Genomic DNA, 24,376 nt, shown 5'->3' on the forward strand with positions numbered 1-24,376 from the left:
AGTTATATCGAATTCCAGTTGCACAAAACTTCTTAAAAAACGCTTAGAAACTGAAATCTCTGGCCATAAAATAGATTATATTTCTATTTTGCTTAAAGTCGCTTGGATTAGTTTTGCCTGCGTTACAATTAGTGAAAGACTTAGCTGTCAATATTTACAGTTATATCGAATTCCAGTTGCCAAAAACTTCTTAAAAAACGCTTAGAAACTGAAATCTCTGGCCATACAATAGATTATATTTCTATTTTGCTTAAAGTCGCTTGGATTAGTTTTGCCTGCGTTACAATTAGTGAAAGACTTAGCTGTCAATATTTACAGTTATATCGAATTCCAGTTGCCCAAAACTTCTTAAAAAACGCTTAGAAACTGAAATCTCTGGCCATACAATAGATTATATTTCTATTTTGCTTCAATTCGTTACTCTGTCATACTTTAAGGTTAACGACGATGTAACATGGCCACTCTCTTACTCTAACCAAGTTGTTTCAAGTTTGTAAATTAATTTTACACATTGGATGGATAAAACCTACGGATCTTTTTCCAAAAGTCACTGGATGTGAACAGAATGCCAAAGGAATGGCTAGCATGGGGGTCGAACCCGCAACCTTGGCGTTATTAGCACCATGCTCTAACCGATTGAGCTAACCGGCCACTTTTGCCCCATTTCTACTCTCTTTTAATGAACTTGCTCTAATTTTTAGCCAGCTACTGACCTCTCAAAGCTTGATCTGTCCACAGTGAAAGGTAAAATACGTTGAAAGTTGAATAATTCTTAGAGAGCCCATCAAAAGGATAGGAACCAATCTTAAATGAGAATTGACAAGCTTTTTTTATATTATGAGCAATATGTTGCCACCAACCACTCTAACTTGTCACGTGATGAGCCAGTAAATTACGCCATTGCTTGGATTAGTTTTTGCCTGCATTACAATTAGTGATAGACTTAGCTGTCAATATTTACAGTTATATCGAATTCCAGTTGCCCAAAACTTTTTAGAAAACGCTTAGAAACTGAAATCTCTGGCCATACAATAGATTATATTTAAATTTTGCTTCAATTCGTTACTCTGTCATACTTTAAGGTTAACGACGATGTAACATGGCCACTCTCTTACTCTAACCAAGTTATTTCAAGTTTGTAAATTAATTTTACACATTGGATGGATAAAACCTACGGATCTTTTTCCAAAAGTCACTGGATGTGAACAGAAAGCCAAAGGAATGGCCAGCACGGGGGTCGAACCCGCAACCTTGGCGTTATTAGCACCACGCTCTAACCGACTGAGCTAACCGGCCACTTTTGCCCCATATCTACTCTCTTTTAATGAACTTGCTCTAATTTTGAGCCAGCTATTGACCTCTCAAAGCTTGATCTGTCCACAGTGAAAGGTAAAATACGTTGAAAATTGACTAAGTGTTTGAGAGCCCATCAAAAGCATAGGAACCAATCTTAAATGAGAATTGACAAGCTTTTTTTATATTATGAGCAATATGTTGCCACCAACCACTCTAACTTGTCACGTGATGAGCCAGTAAATTACGCCATTGCTTGGATTAGTTTTTGCCTACATTACAATTAGTGATAGACTTAGCTGTCAATATTTACAGTTATATCGAATTCCAGTTGCCCAAAACTTCTTAAAAAACGCTTAGAAACTGAAATCTCTGGCCATACAATAGATTATATTTCTATTTTGCTTCAAGTCGCTTGGATTAGTTTTGCCTGTATTACAATTAGTGATAGACTTAGCTGTCAATATTTACAGTTATATCGAATTCCAGTTGCCCAAAACGTCTTAGAAAACGCTTAGAAACTGAAATCTCTGGCCATACAATTGATTATATTTCTATTTTGCTTCAATTCGTTACTCTGTCATACTTTAAGGTTAACGACGATGTAACATGGCCACTCTCTTACTCTAACCAAGTTATTTCAAGTTTGTACATTAATTTTACACATTGGATGGATAAAACCTACGGATCTTTTTCCAAAAGTCACTGGATGTGAACAGAAAGCCAAAGGAATGGCCAGCACGGGGGTCGAACCCGCAACCTTGGCGTTATTAGCACCACGCTCTAACCGATTGAGCTAACCGGCCACTTTTCCCTCATATCTACTCTCTTTTAATGAACTTGCTCTAATTTTGAGCCAGCTACTGACCTCTCAAAGCTTGACCTGTCCACAGTGAAAGGTAAAATACGTTGAAAGTTGACTAATTCTTAGAGAGCCCATCAAAAGCATAGGAACCAATCTTAAATGAGAATTGACAAGCTTTTTTTATATTATCAGCAATATGTTGCCACCAACCACTCTAACTTGTCACGTGATGAGCCAGTAAATTACGCCATTGCTTGGATTAGTTTTTGCCTACATTACAATTAGTGATAGACTTAGCTGTCAATATTTACAGTTATATCGAATTCCAGTTGCCCAAAACTTCTTAAAAAACGCTTAGAAACTGAAATCTCTGGCCATACAAAAGATTATATTTCTATTTTGCTTCAATTCGTTACTCTGTCATACTTTAAGGTTAACGACGATGTAACATGGCCACTCTCTTACTCTAACCAAGATATTTCAAGTTTGTAAATTAATTTTACACATTGGATGGATAAAACCTACAGATCTTTTTCCAAAAGTCACTGGATGTGAACAGAAAGCCAAAGGAATGTCCAGCACGGGGTCGAACCCGCAACATTGGCGTTATTAGCACCACGCTCTAACCGATTGAGCTAACCGGCCACCTAGCTCCATATCTACTCTCTTTTAATGAACTTGCTCTAATTTTGAGCCAGCTACTGACCTCTCAAAGCTTGATCTGTCCACAGTGAAAGGTAAAATACGTTGAAAGTTGACTAATTCTTAGAGAGCCCATCAAAAGCATAGGAACCAATCTTAAATGAGAATTGACAAGCTTTTTTTATATTATGAGCAATATGTTGCCACCAACCACTCTAACTTGTCACGTGATGAGCCAGTAAATTACGCCATTGCTTGGATTAGTTTTTGCCTGCATTACAATTAGTGATAGACTTAGCTGTCAATATTTACAGTTATATCGAATTCCAGTTGCCCAAAGCTTCTTAAAAAACGCTTAGAAACTGAAATCTCTGGCCATACAATAGATTATATTTCTATTTTGCTTCAAGTCGCTTGGATTAGTTTTGCCTGTATTACAATTAGTGATAGACTTAGCTGTCAATATTTACAGTTATATCGAATTCCAGTTGCCCAAAACTTCTTAGAAAACGCTTAGAAACTGAAATCTCTGGCCATACAATAGATTATATTTAAATTTTGCTTCAATTCGTTACTCTGTCATACTTTAAGGTTAACGACGATGTAACATGGCCACTCTCTTACTCTAACCAAGTTATTTCAAGTTTGTAAATTAATTTTACACATTGGATGGATAATACCTACGGATCTTTTTCCAAAAGTCACTGGATGTGAACAGAAATCCAAAGGAATGGCCAGCACGGGGGTCGAACTCGCAACCTTGGCGTTATTAGCACCACGCTCTAACTGATTGAGCTAACCGGCCACTTTTGCCCCATATCTACTCTCTTTTAATGAACTTGCTCTAATTTTGAGCCAGCTACTGACCTCTCAAAGCTTGACCTGTCCACAGTGAAAGGTAAAATACGTTGAAAGTTGACTAATTCTTAGAGAGCCCATCAAAAGCATAGGAACCAATCTTAAATGAGAATTGACAAGCTTTTTTTATATTATCAGCAATATGTTGCCACCAACCACTCTAACTTGTCACGTGATGAGCCAGTAAATTACGCCATTGCTTGGATTAGGTTTTGCCTGCATTACAATTAGTGATAGACTTAGCTGTCAATATTTACAGTTACATCGAATTCCAGTTGCCCAAAACTTCTTAAAAAACGCTAAGAAACTGAAATCTCTGGCCATACAATAGATTATATTTCTATTTTGCTTCAAGTTGCTTGGATTAGTTTTGCCTGCATTACAATTAGTGATAGACTTAGCTGTCAATATTTACAGTTATATCGAATTCCAGTTGCACAAAACTTCTTAAAAAACGCTTAGAAACTGAAATCTCTGGCCATAAAATAGATTATATTTCTATTTTGCTTAAAGTCGCTTGGATTAGTTTTGCCTGCGTTACAATTAGTGAAAGACTTAGCTGTCAATATTTACAGTTATATCGAATTCCAGTTGCCCAAAACTTCTTAAAAAACGCTTAGAAACTGAAATCTCTGGCCATACAATAGATTATATTTCTATTTTGCTTAAAATCGCTTGGATTAGTTTTGCCTGCGTTACAATTAGTGAAAGACTTAGCTGTCAATATTTACAGTTATATCGAATTCCAGTTGCCCAAAACTTCTTAAAAAACGCTTAGAAACTGAAATCTCTGGCCATACAATAGATTATATTTCTATTTTGCTTCAATTCGTTACTCTGTCATACTTTAAGGTTAACGACGATGTAACATGGCCACTCTCTTACTCTAACCAAGTTGTTTCAAGTTTGTAAATTAATTTTACACATTGGATGGATAAAACCTACGGATCTTTTTCCAAAAGTCACTGGATGTGAACAGAATGCCAAAGGAATGGCTAGCATGGGGGTCGAACCCGCAACCTTGGCGTTATTAGCACCATGCTCTAACCGATTGAGCTAACCGGCCACTTTTGCCCCATTTCTACTCTCTTTTAATGAACTTGCTCTAATTTTTAGCCAGCTACTGACCTCTCAAAGCTTGATCTGTCCACAGTGAAAGGTAAAATACGTTGAAAGTTGAATAATTCTTAGAGAGCCCATCAAAAGGATAGGAACCAATCTTAAATGAGAATTGACAAGCTTTTTTTTATATTATGAGCAATATGTTGCCACCAACCACTCTAACTTGTCACGTGATGAGCCAGTAAATTACGCCATTGCTTGGATTAGTTTTTGCCTGCATTACAATTAGTGATAGACTTAGCTGTCAATATTTACAGTTATATCGAATTCCAGTTGCCCAAAACTTTTTAGAAAACGCTTAGAAACTGAAATCTCTGGCCATACAATAGATTATATTTAAATTTTGCTTCAATTCGTTACTCTGTCATACTTTAAGGTTAACGACGATGTAACATGGCCACTCTCTTACTCTAACCAAGTTATTTCAAGTTTGTAAATTAATTTTACACATTGGATGGATAAAACCTACGGATCTTTTTCCAAAAGTCACTGGATGTGAACAGAAAGCCAAAGGAATGGCCAGCACGGGGGTCGAACCTGCAACCTTGGCGTTATTAGCACCACGCTCTAACCGATTGAGCTAACCGGCCACTTTTGCCCTATATCTACTCTCTTTTAATGAACTTGCTCTAATTTTGAGCCAGCTATTGACCTCTGAAAGCTTGATCTGTCCACAGTCAATGGTAAAATACGTGACTAATTCTTTGAGAGCCCATCAAAAGCATAGGAACCAATCTTAAATGAGAATTGACAAGCTTTTTTTATATTATGAGCAATATGTTGCCACCAACCACTCTAACTTGTCACGTGATGAGCCAGTAAATTACGCCATTGCTTGGATTAGGTTTTGCCTGCATTACAATTAGTGATAGACTTAGCTGTCAATATTTACAGTTACATCGAATTCCAGTTGCCCAAAACTTCTTAAAAAACGCTAAGAAACTGAAATCTCTGGCCATACAATAGATTATATTTCTATTTTGCTTAAAGTCGCTTGGATTAGTTTTGCCTGCGTTACAATTAGTGAAAGACTTAGCTGTCAATATTTACAGTTATATCGAATTCCAGTTGCCCAAAACTTCTTAAAAAACGCTTAGAAACTGAAATCTCTGGCCATACAATAGATTATATTTCTATTTTGCTTCAATTCGTTACTCTGTCATACTTTAAGGTTAACGACGATGTAACATGGCCACTCTCTTACTCTAACCAAGTTGTTTCAAGTTTGTAAATTAATTTTACACATTGGATGGATAAAACCTACGGATCTTTTTCCAAAAGTCACTGGATGTGAACAGAATGCCAAAGGAATGGCTAGCATGGGGGTCGAACCCGCAACCTTGGCGTTATTAGCACCATGCTCTAACCGATTGAGCTAACCGGCCACTTTTGCCCCATTTCTACTCTCTTTTAATGAACTTGCTCTAATTTTTAGCCAGCTACTGACCTCTCAAAGCTTGATCTGTCCACAGTGAAAGGTAAAATACGTTGAAAGTTGAATAATTCTTAGAGAGCCCATCAAAAGGATAGGAACCAATCTTAAATGAGAATTGACAAGCTTTTTTTATATTATGAGCAATATGTTTCCACCAACCACTCTAACTTGTCACGTGATGAGCCAGTAAATTACGCCATTGCTTGGATTAGTTTTTGCCTGCATTACAATTAGTGATAGACTTAGCTGTCAATATTTACAGTTATATCGAATTCCAGTTGCCCAAAACTTTTTAGAAAACGCTTAGAAACTGAAATCTCTGGCCATACAATAGATTATATTTAAATTTTGCTTCAATTCGTTACTCTGTCATACTTTAAGGTTAACGACGATGTAACATGGCCACTCTCTTACTCTAACCAAGTTATTTCAAGTTTGTAAATTAATTTTACACATTGGATGGATAAAACCTACGGATCTTTTTCCAAAAGTCACTGGATGTGAACAGAAAGCCAAAGGAATGGCCAGCACGGGGGTCGAACCCGCAACCTTGGCGTTATTAGCACCACGCTCTAACCGATTGAGCTAACCGGCCACTTTTGCCCTATATCTACTCTCTTTTAATGAACTTGCTCTAATTTTGAGCCAGCTATTGACCTCTGAAAGCTTGATCTGTCCACAGTGAAAGGTAAAATACGTTGAAAGTTGACTAATTCTTTGAGAGCCCATCAAAAGCATAGGAACCAATCTTAAATGAGAATTGACAAGCTTTTTTTATATTATGAGCAATATGTTGCCACCAACCACTCTAACTTGTCACGTGATGAGCCAGTAAATTACGCCATTGCTTGGATTAGTTTTTGCCTGCATTACAATTAGTGATAGACTTAGCTGTCAATATTTACAGTTATATCGAATTCCAGTTGCCCAAAACTTCTTAAAAAACGCTTAGAAACTGAAATCTCTGGCCATACAATAGATTATATTTCTATTTTGCTTCAAGTCGCTTGGATTAGTTTTGCCTGCATTACAATTAGTGATAGACTTAGCTGTCAATATTTACACTTATATCGAATTCCAGTTGCCCAAAACTTCTTAAAAAACGCTTAGAAACTGAAATCTCTGGCCATACAATAGATTATATTTCTATTTTGCTTCAATTCCTTACTCTGTCATACTTTAAGGTTAACGACGATGTAACATGGCCACTCTCTTACTCTAACCAAGTTATTTCAAGTTTGTAAATTAATTTTACACATTGGATCGATAAAACCTACGGATCTTTTTCCAAAAGTCACTGGATGTGAACAGAAAGCCAAAGGAATGGCCAGCACGGGGGTCGAACCCGCAACCTTGGCGTTATTAGCACCACGCTCTAACCGATTGAACTAACCGGCCACTTTTACCTCATATCTACTCAATTTTAATGAACTTGCTCTAATTTTGAGCCAGCTACTGACCTCTCAAAGCTTGATCTGTCCACAGTGAAAGGTAATATACGTTGAAAATTGACTAATTCTTAGAGAGCCCATTAAAAGCATAGGAACCAATCTTAAATGAGAATTGACAAGCTTTTTTTATATTATGAGCAATATGTTGCCACCAACCACTCTAACTTGTCACGTGATGAGCCAGTAAATTACGCCATTGCTTGGATTAGTTTTTGCCTGCATTACAATTAGTGATAGACTTAACTGTCAATATTTACAGTTATATCGAATTCCAGTTGCCCAAAACTTCTTAAAAAACGCTTAGAAACTGAAATCTCTGGCCATACAATTGATTATATTTCTATTTTGCTTCAATTCGTTACTCTGTCATACTTTAAGGTTAACGACGATGTAACATGGCCACTCTCTTACTCTAACCAAGTTATTTCAAGTTTGTAAATTACTTTTACACATTGGATGGATAAAACCTACGGATCTTTTTCCAAAAGTCACTGGATGTGAACAGAAAGCCAAAGGAATGGCCAGCACGGGGGTCGAACCCACAACCTTGGCGTTATTAGCACCACGCTCTAACCGATTGAGCTAACCGGCCACTTTTGCCCCATATCTACTATCTTTTAATGAACTTGCTCTAATTTTGAGCCAGCTACTTACCTCTCAAAGCTTGATCTGTCCACAGTGAAAGGTAAAATACGTTGAAAGTTGACTAATTCTTAGAGAGCCCATCAAAAGCATAGGAACCAATCTTAAATGAGAATTGACAAGCTTTTTTTATATTATGAGCAATATGTTGCCACCAACCACTCTAACTTGTCACGTGATGAGCCAGTAAATTACGCCATTGCTTGGATTAGTTTTTGCCTGCAATACAATTAGTGATAGACTTAGCTGTCAATATTTACAGTTATATCGAATTCCAGTTGCCCAAAACTTCTTAGAAAACGCTTAGAAACTGAAATCTCTGGCCATACAATAGATTATATTTAAATTTTGCTTCAATTCGTTACTCTGTCATACTTTAAGGTTAACGACGATGTAACATGGCCACTCTCTTACTCTAACCAAGTTATTTCAAGTTTGTAAATTAATTTTACACATTGGATGGATAAAACCTACGGATCTTTTTCCAAAAGTCACTGGATGTGAACAGAAAGCCAAAGGAATGGCCAGCACGGGGGTCAAACCCGCAACCTTGGCGTTATTAGCACCACGCTCTAACCGACTGAGCTAACCGGCCACTTTTGCCCCATATCTACTCTCTTTTAATGAACTTGCTCTAATTTTGAGCCAGCTATTGACCTCTCAAAGCTTGATCTGTCCACAGTGAAAGGTAAAATACGTTGAAAATTGACTAAGTCTTTGAGAGCCCATCAAAAGCATAGGAACCAATCTTAAATGAGAATTGACAAGCTTTTTTTATATTATGAGCAATATGTTGCCACCAACCACTCTAACTTGTCACGTGATGAGCCAGTAAATTACGCCATTGCTTGGATTAGTTTTTGCCTGCATTACAATTAGTGATAGACTTAGCTTTCAATATTTACAGTTATATCGAATTCCAGTTGCCCAAAGCTTCTTAAAAAACGCTTAGAAACTGAAATCTCTGGCCAAACAATAGATTATATTTCTATTTTGCTTCAAGTCGCTTGGATTAGTTTTGCCTGTATTACAATTAGTGATAGACTTAGCTGTCAATATTTACAGTTATATCGAATTCCAGTTGCCCAAAACTTCTTAGAAAACGCTTAGAAACTGAAATCTCTGGCCATACAATAGATTATATTTAAATTTTGCTTCAATTCGTTACTCTGTCATACTTTAAGGTTAACGACGATGTAACATGGCCACTCTCTTACTCTAACCAAGTTATTTCAAGTTTGTAAATTAATTTTACACATTGGATGGATAATACCTACGGATCTTTTTCCAAAAGTCACTGGATGTGAACAGAAAGCCAAAGGAATGGCCAGCACGGGGGTCGAACTCGCAACCTTGGCGTTATTAGCACCACGCTCTAACTGATTGAGCTAACCGGCCACTTTTGCCCCATATCTACTCTCTTTTAATGAACTTGCTCTAATTTTGAGCCAGCTACTGACCTCTCAAAGCTTGACCTGTCCACAGTGAAAGGTAAAATACGTTGAAAGTTGACTAATTCTTAGAGAGCCCATCAAAAGCATAGGAACCAATCTTAAATGAGAATTGACAAGCTTTTTTTATATTATCAGCAATATGTTGCCACCAACCACTCTAACTTGTCACGTGATGAGCCAGTAAATTACGCCATTGCTTGGATTAGTTTTTGCCTGCATTACAATTAGTGATAGACTTAACTGTCAATATTTACAGTTATATCGAATTCCAGTTGCCCAAAACCTCTTAAAAAACGCTTAGAAACTGAAATCTCTGGCCATACAATAGATTATATTTCTATTTTGCTTCAATTCGTTACTCTGTCATACTTTAAGGTTAACGACGATGTAACATGGCCACTCTCTTACTCTAACCAAGTTATTTCAAGTTTGTAAATTAATTTTACACATTGGATGGATAAAACCTACGGATCTTTTTCCAAAAGTCACTGGATGTGAACAGAAAGCCAAAGGAATGGCCAGCACGGGGGTCGAACCCGCAACCTTGGCGTTATTAGCACCACGCTCTAACCGATTAAGCTAACCGGCCACTTTTGCCCTATATCTACTCTCTTCTAATGAACTTGCTCTAATTTTGAGCCAGCAACTGACCTCTCAAAGCTTGACCTGTCCACAGTGAAAGTTAAAATACGTTGAAAGTTGACTAATTCTTAGAGAGCCCATCAAAAGCATAGGAACCAATCTTAAATGAGAATTGACAAGCTTTTTTTATATTATGAGCAATATGTTGCCACCAACCACTCTAACTTGTCACGTGATGAGCCAGTAAATTACGCCATTGCTTGGATTAGTTTTTGCCTGCATTACAATTAGTGATAGACTTAGCTGTCAATATTTACAGTTATATCGAATTCCAGTTGCCCAAAACTTCTTAGAAAACGCTTAGAAACTGAAATCTCTGGCTATACAATAGAGTATATTTAAATTTTGCTTCAATTCGTTACTCTGTCATACTTTAAGGTTAACGACGATGTAACATGGCCACTCTCTTACTCTAACCAAGTTATTTCAAGTTTGTAAATTAATTTTACACATTGGATGGATAAAACCTACGGATCTTTTTCCAACAATCACTGGATGTGAACAGAAAGCCAAAGGAATGGCCAGCACGGGGGTCGAACCCGCAACCTTGGCGTTATTAGCACCACGCTCTAACCGATTGAGCTAACCGGCCACTTTTGCCCCATATCTACTCTCTTTTAATGAACTTGCTCTAATTTTGAGCCAGCTATTGACCTCTCAAAGCTTGATCTGTCCACAGTGAAAGGTAAAATACGTTGAAAGTTGACTAATTCTTTGAGAGCCCATCAAAAGCATAGGAACCAATCTTAAATGAGAATTGACAAGCTTTTTTTATATTATGAGCAATATGTTGCCACCAACCACTCTAACTTGTCACGTGATGAGCCAGTAAATTTATGCCATTGCTTGGATTAGTTTTTGCCTGCATTACAATTAGTGATAGACTTAGCTGTCAATATTTACAGTTATATCGAATTCCAGTTGCCCAAAACTTCTTAAACAACGCTTAGAAACTGAAATCTCTGGCCATACAATAGATTATATTTCTATTTTGCTTCAAGTCGCTTGGATTAGTTTTGCCTGCATTACAATTAGTGATAGACTTAGCTGTCAATATTTACAGTTATATCGAATTCCAGTTGCCCAAAACTTCTTAAAAAACGCTTAGAAACTGAAATCTCTTGCCATACAATAGATTATATTTCTATTTTGCTTCAATTCCTTACTCTGTCATACCTTAAGGTTAACGACGATGTAACATGGCCACTCTCTTACTCTAACCAAGTTATTTCAAGTTTGTAAATTAATTTTACACATTGGATGGATAAAACTTACGGATCTTTTTCCAAAAGTCACTGGATGTGAACAGAAAGCCAAAGGAATGGCCAGCACGGGGGTCGAACACGCAACCTTGGCGTTATTAGCACCACGCTCTAACCAATTGAACTAACCGGCCACTTTTGCCTCATATCTACTCAATTTTATTGAACTTGCTCTAATTTTGAGCCAGCTACTGACCTCTCAAAGCTTGATCTGTCCACAGTGAAAGGTAAAATACGTTGAAAGTTGACTAATTCTTAGAGAGCCCATTAAAAGCATAGGAACCAATCTTAAATGAGATTTGACAAGCTTTTTTTATATTATGAGCAATATGTTCCCACCAACCACTCTAACTTGTCACGTGATGAGCCAGTAAATTACGCCATTGCTTGGATTAGTTTTTGCCTGCATTACAATTAGTGATAGACTTAACTGTCAATATTTACAGTTATATCGAATTCCAGTTGCCCAAAACCTCTTAAAAAACGCTTAGAAACTGAAATCTCTGGCCATACAATAGATTATATTTCTATTTTGCTTCAATTCGTTACTCTGTCATACTTTAAGGTTAACGACGATGTAACATGGCCACTCTCTTACTCTAACCAAGTTATTTCAAGTTTGTAAATTAATTTTACACATTGGATGGATAAAACCTACGGATCTTTTTCCAAAAGTCACTGGATGTGAACAGAAAGCCAAAGGAATGGCCAGCACGGGGGTCGAACCCGCAACCTTGGCGTTATTAGCACCACGCTCTAACCGATTAAGCTAACCGGCCACTTTTGCCCTATATCTACTCTCTTCTAATGAACTTGCTCTAATTTTGAGCCAGCAACTGACCTCTCAAAGCTTGACCTGTCCACAGTGAAAGTTAAAATACGTTGAAAGTTGACTAATTCTTAGAGAGCCCATCAAAAGCATAGGAACCAATCTTAAATGAGAATTGACAAGCTTTTTTTATATTATGAGCAATATGTTGCCACCAACCACTCTAACTTGTCACGTGATGAGCCAGTAAATTACGCCATTGCTTGGATTAGTTTTTGCCTGCATTACAATTAGTGATAGACTTAGCTGTCAATATTTACAGTTATATCGAATTCCAGTTGCCCAAAACTTCTTAGAAAACGCTTAGAAACTGAAATCTCTGGCTATACAATAGAGTATATTTAAATTTTGCTTCAATTCGTTACTCTGTCATACTTTAAGGTTAACGACGATGTACCATGGCCACTCTCTTACTCTAACCAAGTTATTTCAAGTTTGTAAATTAATTTTACACATTGGATGGATAAAACCTACGGATCTTTTTCCAACAGTCACTGGATGTGAACAGAAAGCCAAAGGAATGGCCAGCACGGGGGTCGAACCCGCAACCTTGGCGTTATTAGCACCACGCTCTAACCGATTGAGCTAACCGGCCACTTTTGCCCCATATCTACTCTCTTTTAATGAACTTGCTCTAATTTTGAGCCAGCTATTGACCTCTCAAAGCTTGATCTGTCCACAGTGAAAGGTAAAATACGTTGAAAGTTGACTAATTCTTTGAGAGCCCATCAAAAGCATAGGAACCAATCTTAAATGAGAATTGACAAGCTTTTTTTATATTATGAGCAATATGTTGCCACCAACCACTCTAACTTGTCACGTGATGAGCCAGTAAATTTACGCCATTGCTTGGATTAGTTTTTGCCTGCATTACAATTAGTGATAGACTTAGCTGTCAATATTTACAGTTATATCGAATTCCAGTTGCCCAAAACTTCTTAAACAACGCTTAGAAACTGAAATCTCTGGCCGTACAATAGATTATATTTCTATTTTGCTTCAAGTCGCTTGGATTAGTTTTGCCTGCATTACAATTAGTGATAGACTTAGCTGTCAATATTTACAGTTATATCGAATTCCAGTTGCCCAAAACTTCTTAAAAAACGCTTAGAAACTGAAATCTCTGGCCATACAATAGATTATATTTCTATTTTGCTTCAATTCCTTACTCTGTCATACCTTAAGGTTAACGACGATGTAACATGGCCACTCTCTTACTCTAACCAAGTTATTTCAAGTTTGTAAATTAATTTTACACATTGGATGGATAAAACTTACGGATCTTTTTCCAAAAGTCACTGGATGTGAACAGAAAGCCAAAGGAATGGCCAGCACGGGGGTCGAACACGCAACCTTGGCGTTATTAGCACCACGCTCTAACCAATTGAACTAACCGGCCACTTTTGCCTCATATCTACTCAATTTTATTGAACTTGCTCTAATTTTGAGCCAGCTACTGACCTCTCAAAGCTTGATCTGTCCACAGTGAAAGGTAAAATACGTTGAAAGTTGACTAATTCTTAGAGAGCCCATTAAAAGCATAGGAACCAATCTTAAATGAGATTTGACAAGCTTTTTTTATATTATGAGCAATATGTTGCCACCAACCACTCTAACTTGTCACGTGATGAGCCAGTAAATTACGCCATTGCTTGGATTAGTTTTTGCCTGCATTACAATTAGTGATAGACTTAGCTGTCAATATTTACAGTTATATCGAATTCCAGTTGCCCAAAACTTCTTAAAAAACGCTTAGAAACTGAAATCTCTGGCCATACAATTGATTATATTTCTATTTTGCTTCAATTCGTTACTCTGTCATACTTTAAGGTTAACGACGATGTAACATGGCCACTCTCTTACTCTAACCAAGTTATCTCAAGTTTGTAAATTAATTTTACACATTGGATGGATAAAACCTACGGATCTTTTTCCAAAAGTCACTGGATGTGAACAGAAAGCCAAAGGAATGGCCAGCACGGGGGTCGAACCCGCAACCTTGGCGTTATTAGCACCACGCTCTAACCGATTGAGCTAACCGGCAACTTTTGCCCCATATCTACTCTCTTTTAATGAACTTGCTCTAATTTTGAGCCAGCTACTTACCTCTCAAAGCTTGATCTGTCCACAGTGAAAGGTAAAATACGTTGAAAATTGACTAAGTCTTTGAGAGCCCATCAAAAGCATAGGAACCAATCTTAAATGAGAATTGACAAGCTTTTTTTATATTATGAGCAATATGTTGCCACCAACCACTCTAACTTGTCACGTGATGAGCCAGTAAATTACGCCATTCCTTGGATTAGTTTTTGCCTGCATTACAATTAGTGATAGACTTAGCTGTCAATATTTACAGTTATATCGAATTCCAGTTGCCCAAAGCTTCTTAAAAAACGCTTAGAAACTGAAATCTCTGGCCATACAATAGATTATATTTCTATTTTGCTTCAAGTCGCTTGGATTAGTTTTGCCTGTATTACAATTAGTGATAGACTTAGCTGTCAATATTTACAGTTATATCGAATTCCAGTTGCCCAAAACTTCTTAGAAAACGCTTAGAAACTGAAATCTCTGGCCATACAATAGATTATATTTAAATTTTGCTTCAATTTGTTACTCTGTCATACTTTAAGGTTAACGACGATGTAACATGGCCACTCTCTTACTCTAACCAAGTTATTTCAAGTTTGTAAATTAATTTTACACATTGGATGGATAATACCTACGGATCTTTTTCCAAAAGTCACTGGATGTGAACAGAAAGCCAAAGGAATGGCCAGCACGGGGGTCGAACTCGCAACCTTGGCGTTATTAGCACCACGCTCTAACTGATTGAGCTAACCGGCCACTTTTGCCCCATATCTACTCTCTTTTAATGAACTTGCTCTAATTTTGAGCCAGCTACTGACCTCTCAAAGCTTGACCTGTCCACAGTGAAAGGTAAAATACGTTGAAAGTTGACTAATTCTTAGAGAGCCCATCAAAAGCATAGGAACCAATCTTAAATGAGAATTGACAAGCTTTTTTTATATTATCAGCAATATGTTGCCACCAACCACTCTAACTTGTCACGTGATGAGCCAGTAAATTACGCCATTGCTTGGATTAGTTTTTGCCTGCATTACAATTAGTGATAGACTTAACTGTCAATATTTACAGTTATATCGAATTCCAGTTGCCCAAAACCTCTTAAAAAACGCTTAGAAACTGAAATCTCTGGCCATACAATAGATTATATTTCTATTTTGCTTCAATTCGTTACTCTGTCATACTTTAAGGTTAACGACGATGTAACATGGCCACTCTCTTACTCTAAACAAGTTATTTCAAGTTTGTAAATTAATTTTACACATTGGATGGATAAAACCTACGGATCTTTTTCCAAAAGTCACTGGATGTGAACAGAAAGCCAAAGGAATGGCCAGCACGGGGGTCGAACCCGCAACCTTGGCGTTATTAGCACCACGCTCTAACCGATTAAGCTAACCGGCCACTTTTGCCCTATATCTACTCTCTTCTAATGAACTTGCTCTAATTTTGAGCCAGCAACTGACCTCTCAAAGCTTGACCTGTCCACAGTGAAAGTTAAAATACGTTGAAAGTTGACTAATTCTTAGAGAGCCCATCAAAAGCATAGGAACCAATCTTAAATGAGAATTGACAAGCTTTTTTTATATTATGAGCAATATGTTGCCACCAACCACTCTAACTTGTCACGTGATGAGCCAGTAAATTACGCCACTGCTTGGATTAGTTTTTGCCTGCATTACAATTAGTGATAGACTTAACTGTCAATATTTACAGTTATATCGAATTCCAGTTGCCCAAAACCTCTTAAAAAACGCTTAGAAACTGAAATCTCTGGCCATACAATAGATTATATTTCTATTTTGCTTCAAGTCGCTTGGATTAGTTTTGCCTGTATTACAATTAGTGATAGACTTAGCTGTCAATATTTACAGTTATATCGAATTCCAGTTGCCCAAAACTTCTTAGAAAACGCTTAGAAACTGAAATCTCTGGCCATACAATAGATTATATTTAAATTTTGCTTCAATTTGTTACTCTGTCATACTTTAAGGTTAACGACGATGTAACATGGCCACTCTCTTACTCTAACCAAGTTATTTCAAGTTTGTAAATTAATTTTACACATTGGATGGATAATACCTACGGATCTTTTTCCAAAAGTCACTGGATGTGAACAGAAAGCCAAAGGAATGGCCAGCACGGGGGTCGAACTCGCAACCTTGGCGTTATTAGCACCACGCTCTAACTGATTGAGCTAACCGGCCACTTTTGCCCCATATCTACTCTCTTTTAATGAACTTGCTCTAATTTTGAGCCAGCTACTGACCTCTCAAAGCTTGACCTGTCCACAGTGAAAGGTAAAATACGTTGAAAGTTGACTAATTCTTAGAGAGCCCATCAAAAGCATAGGAACCAATCTTAAATGAGAATTGACAAGCTTTTTTTATATTATCAGCAATATGTTGCCACCAACCACTCTAACTTGTCACGTGATGAGCCAGTAAATTACGCCATTGCTTGGATTAGTTTTTGCCTGCATTACAATTAGTGATAGACTTAACTGTCAATATTTACAGTTATATCGAATTCCAGTTGCCCAAAACCTCTTAAAAAACGCTTAGAAACTGAAATCTCTGGCCATACAATAGATTATATTTCTATTTTGCTTCAATTCGTTACTCTGTCATACTTTAAGGTTAACGACGATGTAACATGGCCACTCTCTTACTCTAAACAAGTTATTTCAAGTTTGTAAATTAATTTTACACATTGGATGGATAAAACCTACGGATCTTTTTCCAAAAGTCACTGGATGTGAACAGAAAGCCAAAGGAATGGCCAGCACGGGGGTCGAACCCGCAACCTTGGCGTTATTAGCACCACGCTCTAACCGATTAAGCTAACCGGCCACTTTTGCCCTATATCTACTCTCTTCTAATGAACTTGCTCTAATTTTGAGCCAGCAACTGACCTCTCAAAGCTTGACCTGTCCACAGTGAAAGTTAAAATACGTTGAAAGTTGACTAATTCTTAGAGAGCCCATCAAAAGCATAGGAACCAATCTTAAATGAGAATTGACAAGCTTTTTTTATATTATGAGCAATATGTTGCCACCAACCACTCTAACTTGTCACGTGATGAGCCAGTAAATTACGCCACTGCTTGGATTAGTTTTTGCCTGCATTACAATTAGTGATAGACTTAACTGTCAATATTTACAGTTATATCGAATTCCAGTTGCCCAAAACCTCTTAAAAAACGCTTAGAAACTGAAATCTCTGGCCATACAATAGATTATATTTCTATTTTGCTTCAATTCGTTACTCTGTCATACTTTAAGGTTAACGACGATGTAACATGGCCACTCTCTTACTCTAACCAAGTTATTTCAAGTTTGTAAATTAATTTTACACATTGGATGGATAAAACCTACGGATCTTTTTCCAAAAGTCACTGGATGTGAACAGAAAGCCAAAGGAATGGCCAGCACGGGGGTCGAACCCGCAACCTTGGCGTTATTAGCACCACGCTCTAACCGATTAAGCTAACCGGCCACTTTTGCCCCATATCTACTCTCTTTTAATGAACTTGCTCTAATTTTGAGCCAGCTATTGACCTCTCAAAGCTTGATCTGTCCACAGTGAAAGGTAAAATACGTTGAAAATTGACTAAGTCTTTGAGAGCCCATCAAAAGCATAGGAACCAATCTTAAATGAGAATTGACAAGCTTTTTTTATATTATGAGCAATATGTTGCCACCAACCACTCTAACTTGTCACGTGATGAGCCAGTAAATTACGCCATTGCTTGGATTAGTTTTTGCCTGCATTACAATTAGTGATAGACTTAGCTTTCAATATTTACAGTTATATCGAATTCCAGTTGCCCAAAGCTTCTTAAAAAACGCTTAGAAACTGAAATCTCTGGCCATACAATAGATTATATTTCTATTTTGCTTCAATTCGTTACTCTGTCATACTTTAAGGTTAACGACGATGTAACATGGCCACTCTCTTACTCTAACCAAGTTATTTCAAGTTTGTAAATTAATTTTACACATTGGATGGATAAAACCTACGGATCTTTTTCCAAAAGTCACTGGATGTGAACAGAAAGCCAAAGGAATGGCCAGCACGGGGGTCGAACCCGCAACCTTGGCGTTATTAGCACCACGCTCTAACCGATTGAGCTAACCGGCCACTTTTGCCCCTTATCTACTCTCTTTTAATGAACTTGCTCTAATTTTGAGCCAGCTACTTACCTCTCAAAGCTTGATCTGTCCACAGTGAAAGGTAAAATACGTTGAAAATTGACTAAGTCTTTGAGAGCCCATCAAAAGCATAGGAACCAATCTTAAATGAGAATTGACAAGCTTTTTTTATATTATGAGCAATATGTTGCCACCAACCACTCTAACTTGTCACGTGATGAGCCAGTAAATTACGCCATTCCTTGGATTAGTTTTTGCCTGCATTACAATTAGTGATAGACTTAGCTGTCAATATTTACAGTTATATCGAATTCCAGTTGCCCAAAGCTTCTTAAAAAACGCTTAGAAACTGAAATCTCTGGCCATACAATAGATTATATTTCTATTTTGCTTCAAGTCGCTTGGATTAGTTTTGCCTGTATTACAATTAGTGATAGACTTAGCTGTCAATATTTACAGTTATATCGAATTCCAGTTGCCCAAAACTTCTTAGAAAACGCTTAGAAACTGAAATCTCTGGCCATACAATAGATTATATTTAAATTTTGCTTCAATTTGTTACTCTGTCATACTTTAGGGTTAACGACGATGTAACATGGCCACTCTCTTACTCTAACCAAGTTATTTCAAGTTTGTAAATTAATTTTACACATTGGATGGATAATACCTACGGATCTTTTTCCAAAAGTCACTGGATGTGAACAGAAAGCCAAAGGAATGGCCAGCACGGGGGTCGAACTCGCAACCTTGGCGTTATTAGCACCACGCTCTAACTGATTGAGCTAACCGGCCACTTTTGCCCCATATCTACTCTCTTTTAATGAACTTGCTCTAATTTTGAGCCAGCTACTGACCTCTCAAAGCTTGACCTGTCCACAGTGAAAGGTAAAATACGTTGAAAGTTGACTAATTCTTAGAGAGCCCATCAAAAGCATAGGAACCAATCTTAAATGAGAATTGACAAGCTTTTTTTATATTATCAGCAATATGTTGCCACCAACCACTCTAACTTGTCACGTGATGAGCCAGTAAATTACGCCATTGCTTGGATTAGTTTTTGCCTGCATTACAATTAGTGATAGACTTAACTGTCAATATTTACAGTTATATCGAATTCCAGTTGCCCAAAACCTCTTAAAAAACGCTTAGAAACTGAAATCTCTGGCCATACAATAGATTATATTTCTATTTTGCTTCAATTCGTTACTCTGTCATACTTTAAGGTTAAAAACGATGTAACATGGCCACTCTCTTACTCTAACCAAGTTATTTCAAGTTTGTAAATTAATTTTACACATTGGATGGATAAAACCTACGGATCTTTTTCCAAAAGTCACTGGATGTGAACAGAAAGCCAAAGGAATGGCCAGCACGGGGGTCGAACCCGCAACCTTGGCGTTATTAGCACCACGCTCTAACCGATTAAGCTAACCGGCCACTTTTGCCCTATATCTACTCTCTTCTAATGAACTTGCTCTAATTTTGAGCCAGCAACTGACCTCTCAAAGCTTGACCTGTCCACAGTGAAAGTTAAAATACGTTGAAAGTTGACTAATTCTTAGAGAGCCCATCAAAAGCATAGGAACCAATCTTAAATGAGAATTGACAAGCTTTTTTTATATTATGAGCAATATGTTGCCACCAACCACTCTAACTTGTCACGTGATGAGCCAGTAAATTACGCCATTGCTTGGATTAGTTTTTGCCTGCATTACAATTAGTGATAGACTTAACTGTCAATATTTACAGTTATATCGAATTCCAGTTGCCCAAAACCTCTTAAAAAACGCTTAGAAACTGAAATCTCTGGCCATACAATAGATTATATTTCTATTTTGCTTCAATTCGTTACTCTGTCATACTTTAAGGTTAACGACGATGTAACATGGCCACTCTCTTACTCTAACCAAGTTATTTCAAGTTTGTAAATTAATTTTACACATTGGATGGATAAAACCTACGGATCTTTTTCCAAAAGTCACTGGATGTGAACAGAAAGCCAAAGGAATGGCCAGCACGGGGGTCGAACCCGCAACCTTGGCGTTATTAGCACCACGCTCTAACCGATTAAGCTAACCGGCCACTTTTGCCCCATATCTACTCTCTTTTAATGAACTTGCTCTAATTTTGAGCCAGCTATTGACCTCTCAAAGCTTGATCTGTCCACAGTGAAAGGTAAAATACGTTGAAAATTGACTAAGTCTTTGAGAGCCCATCAAAAGCATAGGAACCAATCTTAAATGAGAATTGACAAGCTTTTTTTATATTATGAGCAATATGTTGCCACCAACCACTCTAACTTGTCACGTGATGAGCCAGTAAATTACGCCATTGCTTGGATTAGTTTTTGCCTGCATTACAATTAGTGATAGACTTAGCTTTCAATATTTACAGTTATATCGAATTCCAGTTGCCCAAAGCTTCTTAAAAAACGCTTAGAAACTGAAATCTCTGGCCAAACAATAGATTATATTTCTATTTTGCTTCAAGTCGCTTGGATTAGTTTTGCCTGTATTACAATTAGTGATAGACTTAGCTGTCAATATTTACAGTTATATCGAATTCCAGTTGCCCAAAACTTCTTAGAAAACGCTTAGAAACTGAAATCTCTGGCCATACAATAGATTATATTTAAATTTTGCTTCAATTCGTTACTCTGTCATACTTTAAGGTTAACGACGATGTAACATGGCCACTCTCTTACTCTAACCAAGTTATTTCAAGTTTGTAAATTAATTTTACACATTGGATGGATAATACCTACGGATCTTTTTCCAAAAGTCACTGGATGTGAACAGAAAGCCAAAGGAATGGCCAGCACGGGGGTCGAACTCGCAACCTTGGCGTTATTAGCACCACGCTCTAACTGATTGAGCTAACCGGCCACTTTTGCCCCATATCTACTCTCTTTTAATGAACTTGCTCTAATTTTGAGCCAGCTACTGACCTCTCAAAGCTTGACCTGTCCACAGTGAAAGGTAAAATACGTTGAAAGTTGACTAATTCTTAGAGAGCCCATCAAAAGCATAGGAACCAATCTTAAATGAGAATTGACAAGCTTTTTTTATATTATCAGCAATATGTTGCCACCAACCACTCTAACTTGTCACGTGATGAGCCAGTAAATTACGCCATTGCTTGGATTAGTTTTTGCCTGCATTACAATTAGTGATAGACTTAACTGTCAATATTTACAGTTATATCGAATTCCAGTTGCCCAAAACCTCTTAAAAAACGCTTAGAAACTGAAATCTCTGGCCATACAATAGATTATATTTCTATTTTGCTTCAATTCGTTACTCTGTCATACTTTAAGGTTAACGACGATGTAACATGGCCACTCTCTTACTCTAACCAAGTTATTTCAAGTTTGTAAATTAATTTTACACATTGGATGGATAAAACCTACGGATCTTTTTCCAAAAGTCACTGGATGTGAACAGAAAGCCAAAGGAATGGCCAGCACGGGGGTCGAACCCGCAACCTTGGCGTTATTAGCACCACGCTCTAACCGATTAAGCTAACCGGCCACTTTTGCCCTATATCTACTCTCTTCTAATGAACTTGCTCTAATTTTGAGCCAGCAACTGACCTCTCAAAGCTTGACCTGTCCACAGTGAAAGTTAAAATACGTTGAAAGTTGACTAATTCTTAGAGAGCCCATCAAAAGCATAGGAACCAATCTTAAATGAGAATTGACAAGCTTTTTTTATATTATGAGCAATATGTTGCCACCAACCACTCTAACTTGTCACGTGATGAGCCAGTAAATTACGCCATTGCTTGGATTAGTTTTTGCCTGCATTACAATTAGTGATAGACTTAGCTGTCAATATTTACAGTTATATCGAATTCCAGTTGCCCAAAACTTCTTAGAAAACGCTTAGAAACTGAAATCTCTGGCTATACAATAGAGTATATTTAAATTTTGCTTCAATTCGTTACTCTGTCATACTTTAAGGTTAACGACGATGTAACATGGCCACTCTCTTACTCTAACCAAGTTATTTCAAGTTTGTAAATTAATTTTACACATTGGATGGATAAAACCTACGGATCTTTTTCCAACAGTCACTGGATGTGAACAGAAAGCCAAAGGAATGGCCAGCACGGGGGTCGAACCCGCAACCTTGGCGTTATTAGCACCACGCTCTAACCGATTGAGCTAACCGGCCACTTTTGCCCCATATCTACTCTCTTTTAATGAACTTGCTCTAATTTTGAGCCAGCTATTGACCTCTCAAAGCTTGATCTGTCCACAGTGAAAGGTAAAATACGTTGAAAGTTGACTAATTCTTTGAGAGCCCATCAAAAGCATAGGAACCAATCTTAAATGAGAATTGACAAGCTTTTTTTATATTATGAGCAATATGTTGCCACCAACCACTCTAACTTGTCACGTGATGAGCCAGTAAATTTACGCCATTGCTTGGATTAGTTTTTGCCTGCATTACAATTAGTGATAGACTTAGCTGTCAATATTTACAGTTATATCGAATTCCAGTTGCCCAAAACTTCTTAAACAACGCTTAGAAACTGAAATCTCTGGCCATACAATAGATTATATTTCTATTTTGCTTCAAGTCGCTTGGATTAGTTTTGCCTGCATTACAATTAGTGATAGACTTAGCTGTCAATATTTACAGTTATATCGAATTCCAGTTGCCCAAAACTTCTTAAAAAACGCTTAGAAACTGAAATCTCTGGCCATACAATAGATTATATTTCTATTTTGCTTCAATTCCTTACTCTGTCATACCTTAAGGTTAACGACGATGTAACATGGCCACTCTCTTACTCTAACCAAGTTATTTCAAGTTTGTAAATTAATTTTACACATTGGATGGATAAAACTTACGGATCTTTTTCCAAAAGTCACTGGATGTGAACAGAAAGCCAAAGGAATGGCCAGCACGGGGGTCGAACACGCAACCTTGGCGTTATTAGCACCACGCTCTAACCAATTGAACTAACCGGCCACTTTTGCCTCATATCTACTCAATTTTATTGAACTTGCTCTAATTTTGAGCCAGCTACTGACCTCTCAAAGCTTGATCTGTCCACAGTGAAAGGTAAAATACGTTGAAAGTTGACTAATTCTTAGAGAGCCCATTAAAAGCATAGGAACCAATCTTAAATGAGATTTGACAAGCTTTTTTTATATTATGAGCAATATGTTGCCACCAACCACTCTAACTTGTCACGTGATGAGCCAGTAAATTACGCCATTGCTTGGATTAGTTTTTGCCTGCATTACAATTAGTGATAGACTTAACTGTCAATATTTACAGTTATATCGAATTCCAGTTGCCCAAAGCTTCTTAAAAAACGCTTAGAAACTGAAATCTCTGGCCATACAATAGATTATATTTCTATTTTGCTTCAATTCGTTACTCTGTCATACTTTAAGGTTAACGACGATGTAACATGGCCACTCTCTAACTCTAACCAAGTTATTTCAAGTTTGTAAATTAATTTTACACATTGGATGGATAAAACCTACGGATCTTTTGCCAACAGTCACTGGATGTGAACAGAAAGCCAAAGGAATGGCCAGCACGGGGGTCGAACCCGCAACCTTGGCGTTATTAGCACCACGCTCTAACCGATTGAGCTAACCGGCCACTTTTGCCCCATATCTACTCTCTTTTAATGAACTTGCTCTAATTTTGAGCCAGCTATTGACCTCTCAAAGCTTGA

At 37.4% G+C, this 24,376-nt stretch overlaps 19 non-coding genes across 19 annotated transcripts; all 19 read right to left on the reverse strand.

Annotated features, from left to right (window-relative positions):
- Nucleotides 1-1,222: 1,222 nt before the first annotated feature.
- TRNAI-AAU (transfer RNA isoleucine (anticodon AAU)) lies at nt 1,223-1,296 on the reverse strand. Its single transcript has one exon. It is a non-coding gene; the product is annotated as a tRNA-Ile (tRNA).
- Nucleotides 1,297-2,025: 729 nt separating this feature from the next.
- TRNAI-AAU (transfer RNA isoleucine (anticodon AAU)) lies at nt 2,026-2,099 on the reverse strand. Its single transcript has one exon. It is a non-coding gene; the product is annotated as a tRNA-Ile (tRNA).
- Nucleotides 2,100-6,676: 4,577 nt separating this feature from the next.
- On the reverse strand, nt 6,677-6,750 carry TRNAI-AAU (transfer RNA isoleucine (anticodon AAU)). The gene has a single exon. It is a non-coding gene; the product is annotated as a tRNA-Ile (tRNA).
- A 729-nt stretch (nt 6,751-7,479) lies between these two features.
- TRNAI-AAU (transfer RNA isoleucine (anticodon AAU)) lies at nt 7,480-7,553 on the reverse strand. The gene has a single exon. It is a non-coding gene; the product is annotated as a tRNA-Ile (tRNA).
- Nucleotides 7,554-8,124: 571 nt separating this feature from the next.
- TRNAI-AAU (transfer RNA isoleucine (anticodon AAU)) lies at nt 8,125-8,198 on the reverse strand. Its single transcript has one exon. It is a non-coding gene; the product is annotated as a tRNA-Ile (tRNA).
- Nucleotides 8,199-8,769: 571 nt separating this feature from the next.
- On the reverse strand, nt 8,770-8,843 carry TRNAI-AAU (transfer RNA isoleucine (anticodon AAU)). The gene has a single exon. It is a non-coding gene; the product is annotated as a tRNA-Ile (tRNA).
- Nucleotides 8,844-10,217: 1,374 nt separating this feature from the next.
- TRNAI-AAU (transfer RNA isoleucine (anticodon AAU)) lies at nt 10,218-10,291 on the reverse strand. The gene has a single exon. It is a non-coding gene; the product is annotated as a tRNA-Ile (tRNA).
- Nucleotides 10,292-10,862: 571 nt separating this feature from the next.
- TRNAI-AAU (transfer RNA isoleucine (anticodon AAU)) lies at nt 10,863-10,936 on the reverse strand. The gene has a single exon. It is a non-coding gene; the product is annotated as a tRNA-Ile (tRNA).
- A 1,375-nt stretch (nt 10,937-12,311) lies between these two features.
- On the reverse strand, nt 12,312-12,385 carry TRNAI-AAU (transfer RNA isoleucine (anticodon AAU)). The gene has a single exon. It is a non-coding gene; the product is annotated as a tRNA-Ile (tRNA).
- A 571-nt stretch (nt 12,386-12,956) lies between these two features.
- Nucleotides 12,957-13,030, reverse strand: TRNAI-AAU (transfer RNA isoleucine (anticodon AAU)). The gene has a single exon. It is a non-coding gene; the product is annotated as a tRNA-Ile (tRNA).
- A 2,823-nt stretch (nt 13,031-15,853) lies between these two features.
- On the reverse strand, nt 15,854-15,927 carry TRNAI-AAU (transfer RNA isoleucine (anticodon AAU)). Its single transcript has one exon. It is a non-coding gene; the product is annotated as a tRNA-Ile (tRNA).
- A 1,374-nt stretch (nt 15,928-17,301) lies between these two features.
- Nucleotides 17,302-17,375, reverse strand: TRNAI-AAU (transfer RNA isoleucine (anticodon AAU)). The gene has a single exon. It is a non-coding gene; the product is annotated as a tRNA-Ile (tRNA).
- A 571-nt stretch (nt 17,376-17,946) lies between these two features.
- TRNAI-AAU (transfer RNA isoleucine (anticodon AAU)) lies at nt 17,947-18,020 on the reverse strand. The gene has a single exon. It is a non-coding gene; the product is annotated as a tRNA-Ile (tRNA).
- A 571-nt stretch (nt 18,021-18,591) lies between these two features.
- TRNAI-AAU (transfer RNA isoleucine (anticodon AAU)) lies at nt 18,592-18,665 on the reverse strand. The gene has a single exon. It is a non-coding gene; the product is annotated as a tRNA-Ile (tRNA).
- A 1,374-nt stretch (nt 18,666-20,039) lies between these two features.
- On the reverse strand, nt 20,040-20,113 carry TRNAI-AAU (transfer RNA isoleucine (anticodon AAU)). Its single transcript has one exon. It is a non-coding gene; the product is annotated as a tRNA-Ile (tRNA).
- A 571-nt stretch (nt 20,114-20,684) lies between these two features.
- Nucleotides 20,685-20,758, reverse strand: TRNAI-AAU (transfer RNA isoleucine (anticodon AAU)). Its single transcript has one exon. It is a non-coding gene; the product is annotated as a tRNA-Ile (tRNA).
- Nucleotides 20,759-22,132: 1,374 nt separating this feature from the next.
- Nucleotides 22,133-22,206, reverse strand: TRNAI-AAU (transfer RNA isoleucine (anticodon AAU)). The gene has a single exon. It is a non-coding gene; the product is annotated as a tRNA-Ile (tRNA).
- A 571-nt stretch (nt 22,207-22,777) lies between these two features.
- TRNAI-AAU (transfer RNA isoleucine (anticodon AAU)) lies at nt 22,778-22,851 on the reverse strand. The gene has a single exon. It is a non-coding gene; the product is annotated as a tRNA-Ile (tRNA).
- Nucleotides 22,852-24,226: 1,375 nt separating this feature from the next.
- TRNAI-AAU (transfer RNA isoleucine (anticodon AAU)) lies at nt 24,227-24,300 on the reverse strand. Its single transcript has one exon. It is a non-coding gene; the product is annotated as a tRNA-Ile (tRNA).
- Between the last annotated feature and the right edge of the window lie 76 nt (nt 24,301-24,376).

This window comes from Anomaloglossus baeobatrachus, chromosome 4, assembly GCF_048569485.1.
Source record: "Anomaloglossus baeobatrachus isolate aAnoBae1 chromosome 4, aAnoBae1.hap1, whole genome shotgun sequence".
In the NCBI taxonomy this organism is placed as follows: domain Eukaryota; kingdom Metazoa; phylum Chordata; class Amphibia; order Anura; family Aromobatidae; genus Anomaloglossus; species Anomaloglossus baeobatrachus.